This window comes from Cibotium barometz, chromosome 40, assembly GCF_041138505.1.
Source record: "Cibotium barometz isolate CiBa-2024 chromosome 40, ASM4113850v1, whole genome shotgun sequence".
Classification (NCBI taxonomy): Eukaryota; Viridiplantae; Streptophyta; class Polypodiopsida; order Cyatheales; family Cibotiaceae; genus Cibotium; species Cibotium barometz.
In genome coordinates, this window is record NC_141085.1 from 38,224,996 (window position 1) to 38,243,849 (window position 18,854).

An 18,854-nucleotide genomic window follows, 5' to 3' on the forward strand; every position below is an offset into this window, starting at 1 on the left:
CCAATCCAAAAAGAAAGCTAGAAAGCAAAGAGATTCGAGTTTGCACGATTCTGAAGGTGTCTCTAGTAACACCCAAGAGTGTGAAAAGCAGAGAGAATTAAAAATGCTTGCAGTATGTGGAATGATGCATGGAATATACCTTTTGATTGGATGCATTTTGATGTTGCACGTGGTCGTATATTTTGCACTATATGCCAGAAAATGAGAAAATCCAGGTGTGAATTTATTCTGCCAACTGTGGTAAAAATGCTTTGAAAGAAGGAATAAAGTGGCAACAAGGTGATGTGGACTTGGGAGTTTTAAATCTGTTTCGATGTGCCTACTACATTGCCAAGGAGAATCTGGCTTTTAACAAGTTTTCAAACCTTGTTGAACTAATGTCTATGTTTGGTGTGCAAGTTCTTCCCAAAGAGCTTTATCAAAATGACAAGGTTGCAGCCTTGTTTGCCTCATTCATCGGTGAACCGATATGCCAGTCTGTCATCCAAAAAGTGAAGGCTTCTCCTTTCTTTGGACTCATGGTTGATGAATCGAGAGATATTTCTGTTATGGAGCATCTTATAGTGTATGCAAGCTACATACATGATAATGACGTGCAAACTTCTATTGTGGGTTTGCTTGAGGTCATGGATCGTTCAGCAAAGGGATTAGAAACTGCATTGGTTGGATTGTGTGATGAATATGGTCTTGATCAATTAAAACTAGTGAGTTTTGGTTCAAATGGAGCATCGGTTAACAGGTGTAACAAATGGTCTTGCTGCCTTGATGAAAAAGAGGAGTCCTTTCATGACTGCCATCCATTATGTTTCTCATAGAACAAATTTATGCGTTTTTGATGCATTCAAAAACTAACTGCATGCTAATTTTATGGATACAACCTTAAATGAGATTGCTGCTTTGTTTAAGAAGAGCTCTGAACGTTCAGCAAGGTAAGCTCAGTTGCAAGCTAAATTGGACTGTCCACACCTTAAGATGGAGAAAATCCATAAACTAAGGTGGTTAAGTTGGCATAAAGTTCTTGTAAAAGTATGTGAAGTACTTGAGCCACTTCTCCTATGCCTAAAAGAGGAGAATGAAAGATTGTATAGGATTCAAGTTTATATACATGTTGCATTTCTTGGCAGATGTGTTAGATCACCTGGCTAATTTGTCAGTAGTGTTTCAAAAAAGTTTTATGGATGTGACAAGCATACCAAGCTTGATATCTTCTACTAGTATTGCCTTTTTAGATGTGGAGTTTTTAATTGGTCCATGCTATATATATATGAATTTTCAAGGTCATTATGGTTATGGATTTCCATCCATTCCTGAATTTGGTTGCCAGCATGGTTGGTTGTGGACAATGCGTAAGGCAATTAAAGGTGATATGTATTATGGGGTAAGGATTGAGAGATGTGCTGTTGGCAGTGACTTGGCTGCGGCTCCTGATTTTCAAATGGAATTTTGCAATGAAGTTAAGAATTACTTGAATACTAGATTTGCTAATTCTTCTATAATGAAAAATTTCAGTATTCTCTCTCCTCTTGGATTTCCGTCATCCAAAGAGTTGAAAAGTTATGGTGCTGTTGAGTTGGATGCCTTCGTTCTGCATTATGGATATGATGTCACGTTTGAAGATGGTACACATATTAATGCAATGTTAGATGAGAGATGCTTAAGAAAAGAGTTTTATGTGTTCAAAATTCAAGGTGCATCAGATTGGAAAGGAAAGTCACTCAAGGAAACTTGGTGCTTGATTGGGACAAATGATGTGTGGCATCAAAAGTATCCTACATTGTTATCTCTAGCTCAAATTGTAATGTTGTAATGTAGTGGTAGTGGAGTGTGCGAAAGAGGTTTTAGTGTGTAGAACATTATCAAGATGGATACTATGATTTTTTCTTACATCATTCTGCAATTTTTAATTTGTTAATATAGAGTTTTTTAAGTTTAGTTTTAGATGTGAAGAGGTTTTGTGCTGTTGTATGTCAGAAGTCAAAGGTTTTCTCTTGAGAATATTAAAATTTGTAATTTTAAAATCTTGAAAATCAGAATATTTTTTGCAAGTGTAATGTTAGAGGATTTTTTTTGGTGCAAATCAAATATGGTTTTTGGGGAACATTGAGCCCCACCATCATCGTGGGCCCCACAACCATTACCATTTGCTCCCCATTAGCAGAGCTGCTACAAGGCTGGTGCTCTCGTTCAGTCTTGCCAACTATATGACATAGGCCTGCAACTCGGTTGGTGTGGGCTCCACGCAAGCGCCACAATACTCCACCCCTGCCAACTCCAGCTTATTGCCCACATCAACTCAACAAAACCAAAATAATTTTTAAAAAGTTTCATCGTCGCGCTGCCACCCGCGCCTGCACAAAAAAAGAAACAAAACAAAACATTAATTTTTTTAAAAAAAACACAATGCACACACACGCACACACAAAACACGCACAACACATGCACTCATCCCACGGGGGGTTCACTCATAGTAAAGAAGACATGTCACCTGCGTGTAAGGACTTCTAAAAAAACCCCTATTTATGAAGCTTGTAAGACTAATATATCCCCCTATTTTAGCTTATAAGATATATACATGTATGACTTTTTATGTATCCTCTTTCTTAAATGTAAGTCTTCATAGAACATATACTAACTTTCTTTTTAAAAGTTGGAATTATCCTAAGCAATTAAAACTATCAAAATGGTCATATCACAAAGCGATTTATGTAGTGGCACTTGGATACCATCGAAGTATGTGTCGCAATGTTTTTGAGTGCCCGTGCCCCCTTACCACCTGAGGAGAGAGAGTAGGGGAATCGAACCCCTTTACACTTAAAGTGACTACACCAAGCGGACACCAAGCTCTCTTTGGAAGAAGGGGAGTTGAATCTCTCTACCAAAACCATGGGAGAGTGCCAACTCCCCCCCTCCCACACTATGATTAATACAAATCAAGAAAAAAAAATCAAACAAAAATTAAAGATTTAACTTTTTGCTCTAAGAAAAACTTGGGTTTAACCTCTTACCAAGTACCTTGAAACTCCTAATACTAACAAATTACAGTACACATGAATGAGTGAACTTAGCAAAGAGTAGCAACAACACAAGCATCACATGTATCTATTTAAAAGCACTTTCCTTCATAGATATCCTTGAATGAAATACATGTTGAAGATACCTCCAAAACTGTAATGCTACAATGTACTTTGCTTCATTACCATAAGATTATCAATACATATACTTTTCTTCACCATCAAAGGATTGCCAATGCAGCCATATGCCTTTTCTACTGCATATTGGTGGTTGAGATGGACCCAAAACTACTGGCTATTGCCAAGTGTGGTTGCAAGCTACTTCGTGCACATGAGTGATGGAGAGAGTTTATGACCTTAAAACTCAAATTACACCCAAAATGGTCATAAATGTTTATGACTCTAAAACTCAAATTACATAATAACTAGATGACCACAAAAGTTACTTGATATTTCTTGGTAGCATGTATGATGTATACATAGCAGCTTTCAGCCTGCAAAGAAAAACAAGATTATTAATTTAATACTAATGCATAAGGACAACACATTAAAACTATTATAGATTTGTATTTTACTCTATGCGCTTCAAATTACCTTATGTATCTTTTACATAGTCGTTTGAAGATCTTATAGTCATTGGGATCAAGTTGATATTTCTTTGATATTGGATCATAGCTCAAATTTGCCAGAGCAATTATAGATTCCAAGGACACTGATTGATTATCAACAAGATCATATGTGTAGCATCTACTTCCTTTGGTTTTTTTATACCATGCTAGATGAATCTCCACATTTGGAGGACGATCTAGAAGATCAAAAGGGCCCCTTGTCTCTTTCATACCATTCCCTAGCTTCATTCTCATACTCATTACTCTTCCGAGGTACCATATGCCTTTCTTGACCCCTTGACTAGTATTTGCAACCTTGCCTTTTCTTTTGAGCTTTGTATTATCTCTAAGTATAATATCTTCAAATAGAACCGCACAATCATATCCTATTCCAAGGCAAGTACTGGTTTGAGGTTTTGACTTCATCTCAAATGAGAAAGATACTCCTACCCTTGTTAATCTATCCTTTGATAACGTAGGATTTCCATTCAATTGGCTCACAAGTGTGCTCTTGCACAAAGTCTTCCCATCAACTTCCACAAAAGGTGATATTTGGCTCACCACATTCTCCTCATTGTCAACTATAGAATCCATGACATGGCGAAGCTCACTTTGTGCAATTGTATCCTCTTCATCAACATCCAATACTATATCCATGATTACATCTCCAACAAAATCATCCAATGAAACTTCTTCTTCTTCAAGATTGTCATGTGCATTGTTTTCAAGATGCTCTAAGATATCTTTTTCTTCCCATGAGGCACCCCATGAAGCTTCACCTTCCATACCAAGCTCACGACACATGACCTTTGCTTCTGCTAAACCCTCCTTTAATGCATATACAATATGCTCATCAGTACTCACAACCGTGTAGTCATTTAAATATGCCAAAGGAATTCCAGGCATATGATTCATATCAACCCATATGTTTTCTTGCTTTGAGTGAGCTGCCGAGAAACTTAGATTTGAACCTGCTTGAAACTCTGAAATTCTATTCAATGCTCCTGCACTACTCAACAAGTCACAACCATCATAACACCTCTCATTGCTAACCATCATAACACCTCTCATTGCTAACCATTCCACCTACTTTACTAAAGAAATTCTATTCAATGCTCCTGCACTACTCAACAAGTCACAACCATCATAACACCTCTCATTGCTAACCATCATAACACCTCTCATTGCTAACCATTCCACCTACTTTACTAAAGAAATTCTCACAAGCATCAGATCCTATAGAAGATAAAGGAACTACCAAGTGACTATATCTGTCTCTTTGAAGATCTTTATGAGAAGAACCACAAAGTGACATGACAATTGGATGTCCATGAAAGTTTCTCTACTAATGAAGTTCTGCTTGAGCGTATATACATCATGCTTGGTGATCCACATGCGCCAAATCCTAATAAAACATCATAAGTCAATTGATTAATAAGACATAATGGTGCTACCATAGCAACAACATGAACATACAATATCAGTTAATTATTTATATATGTTCAATAGATAACATGAATTCTGTAGTGATGGGATCCAATTAGGAATTTGGTTAAGTTTTGTCCCAATTAGTACCAGGGAAAAGAGTTCCCAGGCCACCTAGCTAGATTTTCAAGAAGCGAATTTAACTCCAGTCACACCACTTACACACCCAATATGAAATTGCCTTTTTTCTAGATTCAATGTATTTAATTCAGTCATTTAATGAAATCATAGTGTTAATGATCATAAACTTCCAAGTATCCAGTTGAATTTTAATTTCCAGTCATTCCTTCATCGGAGTATCTATGGCATCATTGGCAACCAGAACGCTCACCACCTGTTCACTCAGGGGCCTTTCCTAGCTCATAGTACCCAACAGATAATCACTTATAAAAATCAAGATGGAATCCTCGTTGAAGATCAGCAAGATCAACCAACAGATCCATATAAGAGAGCTATGGACTCAGCAGTTTGAGGACCAGCAAGGTCAATCAACCAGATCCATATTCGGTTTTAGAAAACAACTCTTACTCCTTGTTCCAATATCTTCCACGACGCACGTGTGGGTATCTTCGGCGACCCAGAGCCCGAGCACCGTATGGTCAGCACCCTCTAGCATCGCAGGTCACCTAGCGCTTCACTCATAGGCCGCTTCCTTGGTCCCTCATCCACCGTACCGGAAGCTCACAATTTAAATCGAACCGAGGCTGGTCAAGACCTCGACCGACCTTGCTACGCGAGACGTCCTCCATTGACTCTTCATCTCACAGCAGTTACAACTTTATCAGTTAGGTCTCCACGACCTTAATCACAAGACGATCAAAATGCTTCCCTAGCATTCTTGACATAAAACAGTCATTTACAAACAGGTCATAAATATAGTTTCTATAATGAACTCACGTCTTTCCAGATTGTTCCACATCAATCCATATTACTTAACCTAATTCCAAATCATATGTGTATCCATTCTTGACCAAATACATCATTTTCCATCCCATCACATCAGATTCATTCACTTCACATAACATCCATTCCTATCTTTCTTAATTTACATTACGTCTCATCACATCCATTTCTCATTAAATCTCATTCGTTCACATCTTATATTATTCATTCACATTCTGATTCACATGACATTTCATCTCATCCATTCACTCATATCGACTTCATATCCATTCACATACATTTTTGCATTCATTATTCCACATACACATCCACATTCGTACATCCACATTCACATCTACATCCATACATCCATTTTCACATCCACATTTATACATCCACATCCACATCCACATTCATACATCCACATTCACATCTACATCCATATATCCATTTTCACATCTACATCCACATTCTTATATCCACATTCATATCTACATTCATACATACACATCCATATCCACATCCATACATCCACATCTATATTCATACATCCACATCCACATCCATACATCCACATCCCCATTCACATTCATGCATCCATATCCACATCCACATCCATACATCCATTTCCACATCCATATTCATACATCCACATCCACATCTACATCCATACATCCATTTTCACATCTACATCCACATTCATACATCCACATTCACATCTACATCCATACATCCACATCTATATCCACATCCATACATCTATATCAAACATTCACATCCGTGTTCACATTCATACATCCACATCCATACATCCATATCCACATCCATATCCACATTCATACATCCACATTCACATTCACATACATCCACATCCATATCCACATCCATATCCTTATCCACATTCCATGTCTACATTCATACATCCACATCTACATTCATGCATCCACTTCCATACATACACATCCATATTCATACATCCATTTCTACATTCCCATTGATATAACCACATACGCCTTTACATCTATTCTTTTACATCATTTCCTTTATTGCCCTATCACAACCCATATACATCGTATCCCATCAGATACACTTCTTACCTCATCGCATATACATCTTATCACATCCTAACTCATCTTATCACATCCTAACTCATCCCATATACATCTTATCACATCCTATCACTTCTCATACACATCTTATCACATCCTATCACTTCCCATACGCATCTTATCACATCCTATCACATCTCATACGCCTCTTATCACATCCTATCACATCTCATACGCATCTTATCACATCCTATCACTTCTCATACACATCTTATCACATCTTAGCACATCTCATACGCATCTTATCACATCCTATCACATCTCATACGCATCTTATCACATCCTATCACTTCTCATACATATCTTATCACATCCTAGCACATCTCATACACATCTTATCACATCCTATCACTTCCCATACGCATCTTATTAGGCATAAAGATAACTTTAATAGGAATAAAACTTTTATAATAATCCTTTTATGCATTTTACTATGCATAAATTCTAATTTAATGAGAATAATATTTTTGAAATACAAGTAAATCTTTTATACATCTTTCTATGCATAAATTTCCATCTTAATGAAATTAACACTTTTAGAATAAATCTTTTATGCATCTATCTATGCATAAAATCAAAATTGATAAGAATAACTCTTTTGAATTAAAAATAAAATTCTTTATGCATCTTTCTATGCATAAAATCAAAATTGATAAGAATAACTCTTTTGAATTAAAAATAAAATTCTTTATGCATCTTTCTATGCATAAAATCAAAATTGATAAGAATAACTCTTTTGAATTAAAAATAAAATTCTTTATGCATCTTTCTATGCATAAAATCAAAATTGATGAGAATACCACTTTTGGGTTAAAATAATTTCTTTATGCATCTTTCCATGCATAAATCCAATTTAGTAGGAATTACACTTTTAGAATAAAAGAATTTCTCTTATGCATCTAATTTATGTGTAAAATCCAATTATGATGAAAATCTCACTTTTAATATAAAAAAATCTTTTATGCATATGTTTATGCATACAAATCATTTATGATGAAAATCATTCTTTTAATATAAAAGAATTTCTTTTATGCATCTAATTTATGCATAAAATCCTTTAGAATCACACTTTTAATATAAATAAAATTCTTTTATGCATATACTTATGCATAAAAATCAATTATGATGAAAATCACACTTTTATAAATAAATATTTCTAGTATACATTTTTCTATGTCTAGAATGAAAATAACCCTTTAAGAATACTCATACGATGGGGATTACTCTTTTTAACATAAAATTTAATTACTAGAAATCCTCTTTTTCTTAATTCATCAATTATGCATAACATAAAAATCAATTTCTCCATGATTACAATGAAATTCTTTCAATTAATCTAGGATGAAAATTCCTAGAATATGGTAGGAAGTCCTCTTTTCATGCTTTGAATGAAATTATTTTATGTGTAATTTTTACAGAATATTTGCCATAGCTCCTCTGCTATGACTGATAAATCTCAATTATTTCAAAGGATAAATCTTATCATTAAGGGAATGATTAAAATGATCCCTAATTGGATCATTAACCCATAATGGATTGAATCATCAATATTCATGAAATACATAAACTAAAAGCATAGAAAAAAGCCATTAATTTGGCCTCAAGCATAGATTAATCTTGGATTAAGGAAAAGCTTTATGAAAAGCTTCATTTGGATTGAGAATAGGTCATGAGAATGACCATTCTTTGAGTGAGAGAGAGAAATTACATAAAAACCGTTAAAATTAAACATAAATGCTTCATTTGGATTGAGAATAGGTCATGAGAATGACCATTCTTTGAGTGAGAGAGAGAAATTACATAAAAACCATTAAAATTACATACATGGAAATTTATGTAATTCTTTACTACCATTCATCAATTAACTTCAATAGCATTCAAACCATTCCAATTAAGCTTCTCAAGCTTGAGAGGGGTTGAGAAGAGAGAAACATTGAGAATTTATAGAAAAGATCAAAATTCACCATTTACCTTACAAATTGCTTGATTATTTGTTCAACGGTAGAGGCCCCCAACCAATCATTTGGTTTGGTGTGCTGATGGAGTCACCAATGGAGATTGAAGAAAGAGGGAAGCTCTGATTTTTTCAATTTGGAGAGAATTTTAGAGAATAGTAAAAATTAGCATTATTTCAGCATAATTTTGGCATAGTATAATTCTCCTATTTTTTTACAAATACTTAGGTTCTATTTATAGGAGAGGGAGGCTCTAACCAAGACCAACTGATTTCTAGAATTTTTTAGATTTCAGTTTGGTTGAATTTGGACTAGATTTGGACCTAGTTTGGTTCCTTTTTTATTCGGTTTTGATTCGGTTTGACCCAAGAGAGAGGAGAGATAAAAATATCACATTATTTTTGAGTTTAAAACTCATTCAAGCATGTGAAGTATGCACCTCCTTGAAGGGACTCCCCTTCCTTACATATGTGTCAAAATGGAATGATTATACCCAAAATATCTCATTTTTTTAGTAATACTCATAGTTTTTTACTAATGACCCTTGTACATAGTCAACTCTTCATCTTATAGCATTTACTCATTTTTGGGTAATTTCTTTTACAAATTGGATTTATCCCCTCCCCACACATGGATTGATCTTATAGGCCCATAGGAACCTCAATTTAAAAATTCAAAAAAATCTTGATCCTCCAGGATAATGCCTCTTGAGCAGATTATACTTGATTTCTAATGCACCTTCTGGAAATCTTTTTGAACTTCTGTTTGAGGGGAACTTATATTAGTAGGATGAGAAATTTTTCTATCCAAAAATATTCAAAATCTAAATAATCTCTCTCTAGAACATTTTCTCTCTCTAGGCCAAAACAGGTAGAAACAAGATCTTTGATATTTCTGAAAAGGGGAAGATACTGTACATCCTGAGAGGCTGGGGAGGAATCTTACATTATACCCCACTTAAAAAACGCGAGATGTCCTCATCTCGCAAAACTAGAGGAGAATTCTTTTTCTTAAGATCCAACTGATTATGGGTTTCTTATATTTTGGTGAACCCAAATAGAATCCTGGGAAAAAGATCCCTTATATAAAACTCATTATTAAATAATAACTCACTCAGATATCATAACATTCAATTCCTTATCACAATAATGGTCTGGAATTAGACCGAAATTTCTATCTGAATAGTCGTTCATGGAAATTTTTCATTTATGCAGATTTTAATTTGACCTCCTTTAACTTGATCCACTGGGTCAAGTGTTAACAGCAGCAATCTGCCAGCACAATCCACTAATCTCATAGTGATTCGCTGGAGTTATTAACATCATTCTAGTTATGAACATCATCACAAGGACTCGTCACATTCATCCTCATTGTGGTTTTGCTCAGCTTATTACATTTCAACCAAATTTCAAGAATCATCATTTTTCAATCAGAATCCAATTTAATCAACTCATCAGTTCACAACCAGAATTTAAAAATCATATCAACCACATTCGAATTCATCATCTGGATAGCATTAATGCTTATAATTTCAAGTCTTAGATTTACTCGTATATACTGCCAGTAAAGAGCTGCAGTTATACCCTCGGTATAAACGGGTAGTCATGATTCTTGGAACTATAAGGTAAATACCATCATGTCTAGGCCTCAAGCAAGTCAGGGATTCCATATAATTGCGGTACTTCCTTCTGAAGACCCAATTACCAATTTACGAATTTCAGTTTGAATATCAAATTGTATGAATTTTATCACACAATTACAACCTTTAAGTGCTTCTTGATAAATTTTTGACATATTTGGCTTCTCGGTTGATCCTCATTAGCCAAACCTTGCTCTGATACCAACTGTAAGATCCCTATCCCCATCGCGCAACAGATTCGGGGTGCTAGCAGCGGAAGTAGCACATCTTGCACGGGGTAGGGTCCCACACTCGGGGCCTCGCCCATGGATATCCGGAGGACAGGTGACTAATTCCTCGATTCTTCCAAACCGAACTCGGAAAAACTTCTCTTGCTCGGAAAGCACGGGCGATTCCACCAGGATAACTTTTCCCTAATGTAGTCAAAAGCCTTAACTAACTAAGCTCATCTGACCGAACCCGTAAGTCCCATAGTCAGATCAACTAAAAAGACTGTACTTGGATCATAGAGACCAACGCTTTTTTCCTCATTGAGAGGCACAGCCGTTGATTCTTTTCCATAGAACAATTTTTGTCCGGGATTTACTTCATCTATCGAACTAAACAGAAATTGAGTCTCGATTTACAGATCCATCAGTCCAGCCTAACCCCATCCAGCAGTCCCATGGATTAGCCAACCGCCCAACCACTGTAGTGATGGGATCCAATTAGGAATTTGGTTAGGTTTTGTCCCGGGTACTAGGGAAAAGAGTTCCCAGGCCCCCTAGCTGGATTTTCAAGCAAATTTAACTCCAGTCACACCACTTACACACCCAATATGAAATTGCCTTTTTCCTAGATTTAATGTATTTAATTCAGTCATTTAATGAAATCATAGTGTTAGTGATCATAAACTTCCAAGTATCCAGTTGAATTTTAATTTCCAGTCATTCCTTCATCGGAGTATCTATGGCATCATTGGCAACCACAACACTCACCACCTGCTCAGTCAGGGGCCTTTTCAATAGTTCCTAGCTCATAGTACCCAACAGATAATCACTTATAAAAATCAAGATGGAATTCTCGTTGAAGATCAGCAAGATCAACCAACAGATCCATATAAGAGAGCTATGGACTCATCAGTTGAGGACCAGCAAGGTTAATCAACCAGATCCATACTCGGTTTTAGAAAACAACTCTTACTCCTTGTTCCAATATCTTCCACGACGCACGTGTGGGTATCTTCGACGATGCACGTGTGGGTATCTTCGATGACCCAGATCCCGAGCACCGTATGGTCAGCACCCTCTAGGATCCTTCGCAGGTCACCTAGCGCTTCACTCATAGGCCACTTCCTTGGTCCCTCATCCACAGTACCGGAAGCTCACTATTTAAATCGAACCGAGGCTGGTCAAGACCTCGACCGACCTTGCTACGCGAGACGTCCTCCATTGACTCTCCGTCATAGCAGTTACAACTTTATCAGTTAGGTCTCCACGACCTTAATCACAAGAGGGTCAAAATGCTTCCCCAACATTCTTGACATAAAACAGTCATTTACAAACAGGTCATAAATACAGTTTCTATAATGAACTCACGTCTTTCCAGATTGTTCCACATCAATCCATATTACTTAACCTAATTCCAAATCATATGTGTATCCATTCTTGACCAGATACATCAGATTCATTCACTTCACATAACATCCATTCCTATCTTTCTTAATTTACATTACGTCTCATCACATCCATTTCTCATTACATCTCATTTGTTCACATCTTATATTATTCATTCACATTCTAACTCACATGACATCTCATCTCATCCATTCGCTCATATCGACTTCATATCCATTCACATACATTTTTGCATTCATTATTCCACATACACATCCACATTCGTACATCCACATTCACATCTACATCCATACAACCATTTTCACATCCACATTCATACATCCACATTCATACATCCACATCCACAGCCACATTCATACATCCACATTCACATCTACATCCATACATCCATTTTCACATCTACATCCACATTCTTACATCCATATTCATATCTACATTCATACATACACATCCATATCCACATCCATACATCCACATCTATATTCATACATCCACATCCACATCCCCATTCACATTCATGCATCCACATCCACATCCACATCCATATATCCATTTTCATATCCATATTCATACATCCACATCCACATCCACATCCACATCCACATCTACATCCATACATCTATTTTCACATCTACATCCACATTCATACATCCACATTCACATCTACATCCATACATCCACATCCATACATCTATATCATACATTCACATCCGCATTCACATTCATACATCCACATCCATACATCCATATCCACATCCATATCCACATTCACACATCCACATTCACATTTACATACATCCACATTCTTACATCCATATCCACATCCATATCCTTATCCACATTCCATATCTACATTTATACATCCACATCTGCATTCATACATCCACATCCACATCTACATCCATACATCCATTTTCACATCTACATCCACATTCATACATCCACATCCACATTCACATTCACATCTACATCCATACATCTACATCCATACATCCACATCCATATCCACATCCATACATCTATATCATACATTCACATCCGCGTTCACATTCATACATCATCCATATCCATATTCACACATCCACATTGACATTCACATACATCCACATTCTTACATCCATATCCTTATCCACATTCCATATCTACATTCATACATCCACTTCCATACATACACATCCATATTCATACATCCATTTCTACATTCCCATTCATATAACCACATACGCCTTCACATCTATTCTTTTACATCACATCCATTCTCGCCCTATCACAACCCATATACATCTTATCCCATCTCAGATACACTTCTTACCTCATCCCATACACATCTTATCACATCCTAACTCATCTTATCACATCCTAACTCATCCCATATGCATCTTATCACATCCTATCACTTCTCATACACATCTTATCACATCCTATCACTTTCCATATGCATCTTATCACATCCTATCACATCTCATACACCTCTTATCACATTCTATTACATCTCATATGCATCTTATCACATCCTATCACTTCTCATACACGTCTTATCACATCCTAGCACATCTCATACACATCTTATCACATCCTATCACATCTCATGCACATCTTATCACATCCTATCACATCTTCCCATACGCATCTTATTAGGCATAAAGACAAGTTTAATAGGAATAACACTTTTATAATAATCCTTTTATGCATTTTACTATGCATAAATTCTAATTTAATGAGAATAATACTTTTGAAATAAAAATAAATCTTTTATACATCTTTCTATGCATAAATTTCCATCTTAATGAAATTAACACTTTTAGAATAAATCTTTTATGGATCTATCTATGCATAAAATCAAAATTGATAAGAATAACTCTTTTGAGTTAAAAATAAAATTCTTTATGCATCTTTCTATGCATAAAATCAAAATTGATAAGAATAACTCTTTTGAATTAAAAATAAAATTCTTTATGGATCTTTCTATGCTTAAAATCAAAATTGATGAGAATAACACTTTTGGGTTAAAATAATTTCTTTATGCATCTTTCCATGCATAAATCTAATTTAGTAGGAATTACACTTTTAGAATAAAAGAATTTCTCTTATGCATCTAATTTGTGCGTAAAATCCAATTATGATGAAAATCTCACTTTTAATATAAAAAAATCTTTTATGCATATGTTTATGCATACAAATCATTTATGATGAAAATCATTCTTTTAATATAAATGAATTTCTTTTATGCATCTAATTTATGCATAAAATCCTTTATGATGAAAATCACACTTTTAATATAAATAAAATTCTTTTATGCATCTACTTATGCATAAAAATCAATTATGATGAAAATCACACTTTTATAAATAAATATTTCTAGTATACATTTTTCTGTGTCTAGAATAAAAATAACCCTTTAAGAATACTCATACGATGGGGATTACTCTTTTTAACATAAAATTTAATTTCTAGAACTCCTCTTTTTCTTAATTCATCAATTATGCATAACATAAAAATTAATTTCTCCATGATTACAATGAAATTCTTTCAATTAATCTAGGATGATAATTCCTAGAATATGGTAGGAAGTCCTCTTTTCATGCTTTGAATGAAATTATTTTATGTGTAATTTTTACAAAAAATTTACCATAGCTCTGCTGCTATGACTGACAAATCTCAATTATTTTAAAGGATAAAGCTTATCATTAAGGGAATGATTAGAATGATCCCTAATTAGATCATTAACCCATAATGGATTGAATCATCAATATTCTTGAAATACATAAACTAAAAGCATAGAAAAAAGCCATTAATTTGGCCTCAAGCATAGATTAATCTTGGATTAAGGAAAAGCTTTATGAAAAGCTTCATTTGGATTGAGAATAGATCATGAGAATGACCATTCTTTGAGTGAGAGAGAGAAATTACATAAAAACCATTAAAATTAAACATAAATAAAAATTTATGTAATTCTTTACTACCATTCATCAATTAACTTCAATAGCATTCAAAAACCATTCCAATTAAGCTTCTCAAGCTTGAGAGAGGTTGAAAAGAGAGAAACATTGAGAATTTATAGAAAAGATCAAAATTCACCATTTACCTTACAAATTGCTTGATTATTTGTTCAAGGGTAGAGGCCCCCAACCAATCAATTGGTTTAGTGTGCTGATGGAGTCACCAATGGAGATTGAAGAAAGAGGGAAGCTCCAATTTCTTCAATTTAGAGAGAATTTTAGAGAATAGTAAAAATTAGCATTATTTCAGCATAATTTCGGCATAGTATAGTTCTCCTATTTTTTTTTACAAAGACTCAGGTTCTATTTATAGGAGAGGGAGGCTCTAACCAAGACCAACTAATTTCTAGAATTTTCTAGATTTCAGTTTGGTTGAATTTGGACTAGATTTGGACCTAGTTTGGTTCCTTTTTGATTCAGTTTTGATTCGGTTTGATCCAAGAGAGAGGAGAGATAAAAATATCACATTATTTTTGAGTTTAAAACTCATTCAAGCATGTGAATTATGCACCTCCTTTGAAGAGACTCCCCTTCCTTACATATGTGTCAAAATGGAATGATTATACCCAAAATATCTCATTTTTTTAGTAATACTAATAGTTTTTTACTAATAACCCTTGTACATAGTCAACTCTTCATCTTATGTGAGTATTTACTCATTTTTGGGTAATTTCTTTTACAAATTGGATTTATCTCCTCCCCACACATTGATCTTATAGGCCCATAGGAACCTCAATTTAAAATTTCAAAAAAATCTTGACCCTCAGGATAATGCCTCTTGAGCAGATTATACTTGATTTCTAATGCACCTTCTGGAAATCTTTTTGAACTTCTGTTTGAGGGGAACTTATATTAGTAGGATGAGTGTAAGATTCCTCCCCAGCCTTCGAGGTATACAGGAGTAAGAATCTCCCTTTCTGATCTTATAATTATTCCCTCTCTAAAATAAAAGAAAGTTTCTATTTAAAAAAGGAAGACCCTTTCCCTAGAATACTTCTCAGGAGTCCCACCTGTTTTAAGGATTTAGAACAATGAGTTCAGAAGTGAGAATCGGTGTTTTGGATACCAAGGTTTTGGTTTTCATTCGAGTACGGCCCAAAAGAAGTTCTTTATCTCTTGGGGAGTATAAGAAGTTATCCCCCAGATATTGTGACCCTTATATCTGAATTCAATGAAAGTAGGTGACTTAGCCTACAAGTTTCTTTTATACCCTCATCTCAAAATTCTTAATGCCTTCTATAGAAAAAATGTGTCAAATGCAAATCATGGAAAGACGGTAAAACTTCAGTGGCAAGTTACCGTTGGCTTCTAGGTTACGCTAGCTCCTTCCTTTATATAAGTCGTAACTTTTACTTGTCGCTCACAGTAATCTTACTCCCATCAAGCTCCTTTCTTTCTTAATCTCCTTCATGGCTTAGCAACAAGAACTAGTTTTATCCATGATGATTTCTCACCTTCAAGACGCAAGAGAGTCTGTGAAGAAAGACTTTATAGAACAGTATGAGCGCTCACTTTTTCCTCACCTAGGAACTTCTGTAGCGCAGACCAAATGGCGGACCTATCAAAACATAACTAGGGTAACACCCTGGGGTCAGCAGCACTTTCGTAACAATGTCCGCTTGGCCATGGTTATCGAAGCCTTGGGTTTGGGTCCCCGATACTACTGCGTCATGAGATCAAGGCATCTTGGGTTTTCTGAGCGGGTCTTCTTACTGGCGTGTTTTCTTCCTCATGAGAAGATATGCCTTTACCCCGTTTTTGGCTTGACTCTTAGAGGTCCTTTTGTTAGGACACCTCATACCACTGAGATAGGTGCGGCAATAACCAACAGAATTATTTCCATAGATGAGTTACCTTATACGTGCGCAGCTTGTGAGTGCTGCTTTTGTGACCATATGATGGACGGGCTTATGGAAGTGTAAAGAGTTCTTCTATCTTTACTGTATAAGCTCCGAGAATGAATAAAGTTTAAATCTTGTTCTTATCTTACTCTCTTTAAGACTTTTCGTGGTTAATCTTGATTAAAAATTTACTCTACGTCTCATATTCGTGCATCTTGCGAAATTATCCCAGTTTGCAAGATGAGGACATCTCGCATTTTTTAAGTGGGGTAGAATGTAAGATTCCTCCCCCACCCCCTTTTGATGTCTAGTATCTTTCCCTGTAATCAATCCCTCTTCAGAAATATAAAGACCTTGTTTCTAACTATTTTAACCTAGAGAGAGAAAATTATTCTAGAGAGAGAATATTCAGATTTTGAATATTTTTGGATAGAAAAATATCTCATATAATTAAGATGAATTACCTTGAAATAGAAATTCAAAAAGAAATTTTCAATGTGCAATTGGAATTAATTAGAAATAGGTATAAAGAACCTTAGTCTAAGGGTCTAGATTTTCACAAATCTTTGGATTATGGTCCAATTAAGGTTCCTATGGGCCAATAGCATCAATCCATGTGTAGGGAGGAGATAAATCCAAATTGTAAAAAGAAAATACCCAAAAATGAGTAAATGCTCACATAAGATGAAGAGTTGAAAATGTACAAGGTTTATTAGTAAAAAACTATGAGCAATATTAAAATGATTTCATTATGACACATTTGTAAGGAAGGGGAGTTCTTTAAAGGAGGTGCATATCTCACATAAGATGAAGAGTTGAAAATGTACAAGGTTTATTAGTAAAAAACTATGAGTAATATTTAAAATATGAGATATTTTGGGAATAATGATTTTATTATGACACATATGTAAGGAAGGGGAGTCCCTTAAATGCTCACATAAGATGAAGAGTTGAAAATGTACAAGGTTTATTAGTAAAAAACTATGATCAATATTAAAATGATTCCATTATGACACATATGTAAGGAAGGAGAGTTTTTTAAAGGAGGTGCATATTTCACATAAGATGAAGAGTTGAAAATGTACAAGGTTTATTAATAAAAAAAACTATGACACATATGTAAGGAAGGAGAGTTCTTTAAAGGAGGTGCATATTTCACATGCTTGAATGAGTTTTAAACTCATAAAAATTGAGATATTTCATCTCTCCTCTCTCCTAATTCAAGACTAGTTCCAAAAAGTTAGCTTAACTGACCTAAAAATGGTCAAAAAGTGACCAAACTGACTTGGAAAATTCTAGAATCGGTTTGTTTGGTTAGGAGCTCAAATTTTCCTATAAATAGAAGCCTTCCCTTGTTGAAAAAAATATAGTGTCTTATGCATTGTTACTCTACTCCACCTAAGCCAAGAACTATGAATTCTTTATGTAGATAGAGTGTCTTCTGCTTTGTTACTCTACTCCACCTAAGCCAAGAACTATGAATTCTTTATGTAGATATAGTGTCTTATGCATTGTTACTCTACTCCACCTAAGCCAAGAACTATGAATTCTTTATGTAGATAGAGTGTCTTATGCTTTGTTACTCTACTCCACCTAAGCCAAGAACTATGAATTCTTTATGTAGATATAGTGTCTTATGCATTGTTACTCTACTCCACCTAAGCCAAGAACTATGAATTCTTTATGTAGATAGAGTGTCTTATGCTTTG

At 35.0% G+C, this 18,854-nt stretch overlaps 1 pseudogene; it reads left to right on the forward strand.

Moving 5' to 3' along the window:
* The first annotated feature begins 227 nt into the window (after window positions 1-227).
* Window positions 228-1,874, forward strand: LOC147615478 (uncharacterized; annotated as a pseudogene).
* The last annotated feature ends 16,980 nt before the right edge of the window (window positions 1,875-18,854 follow it).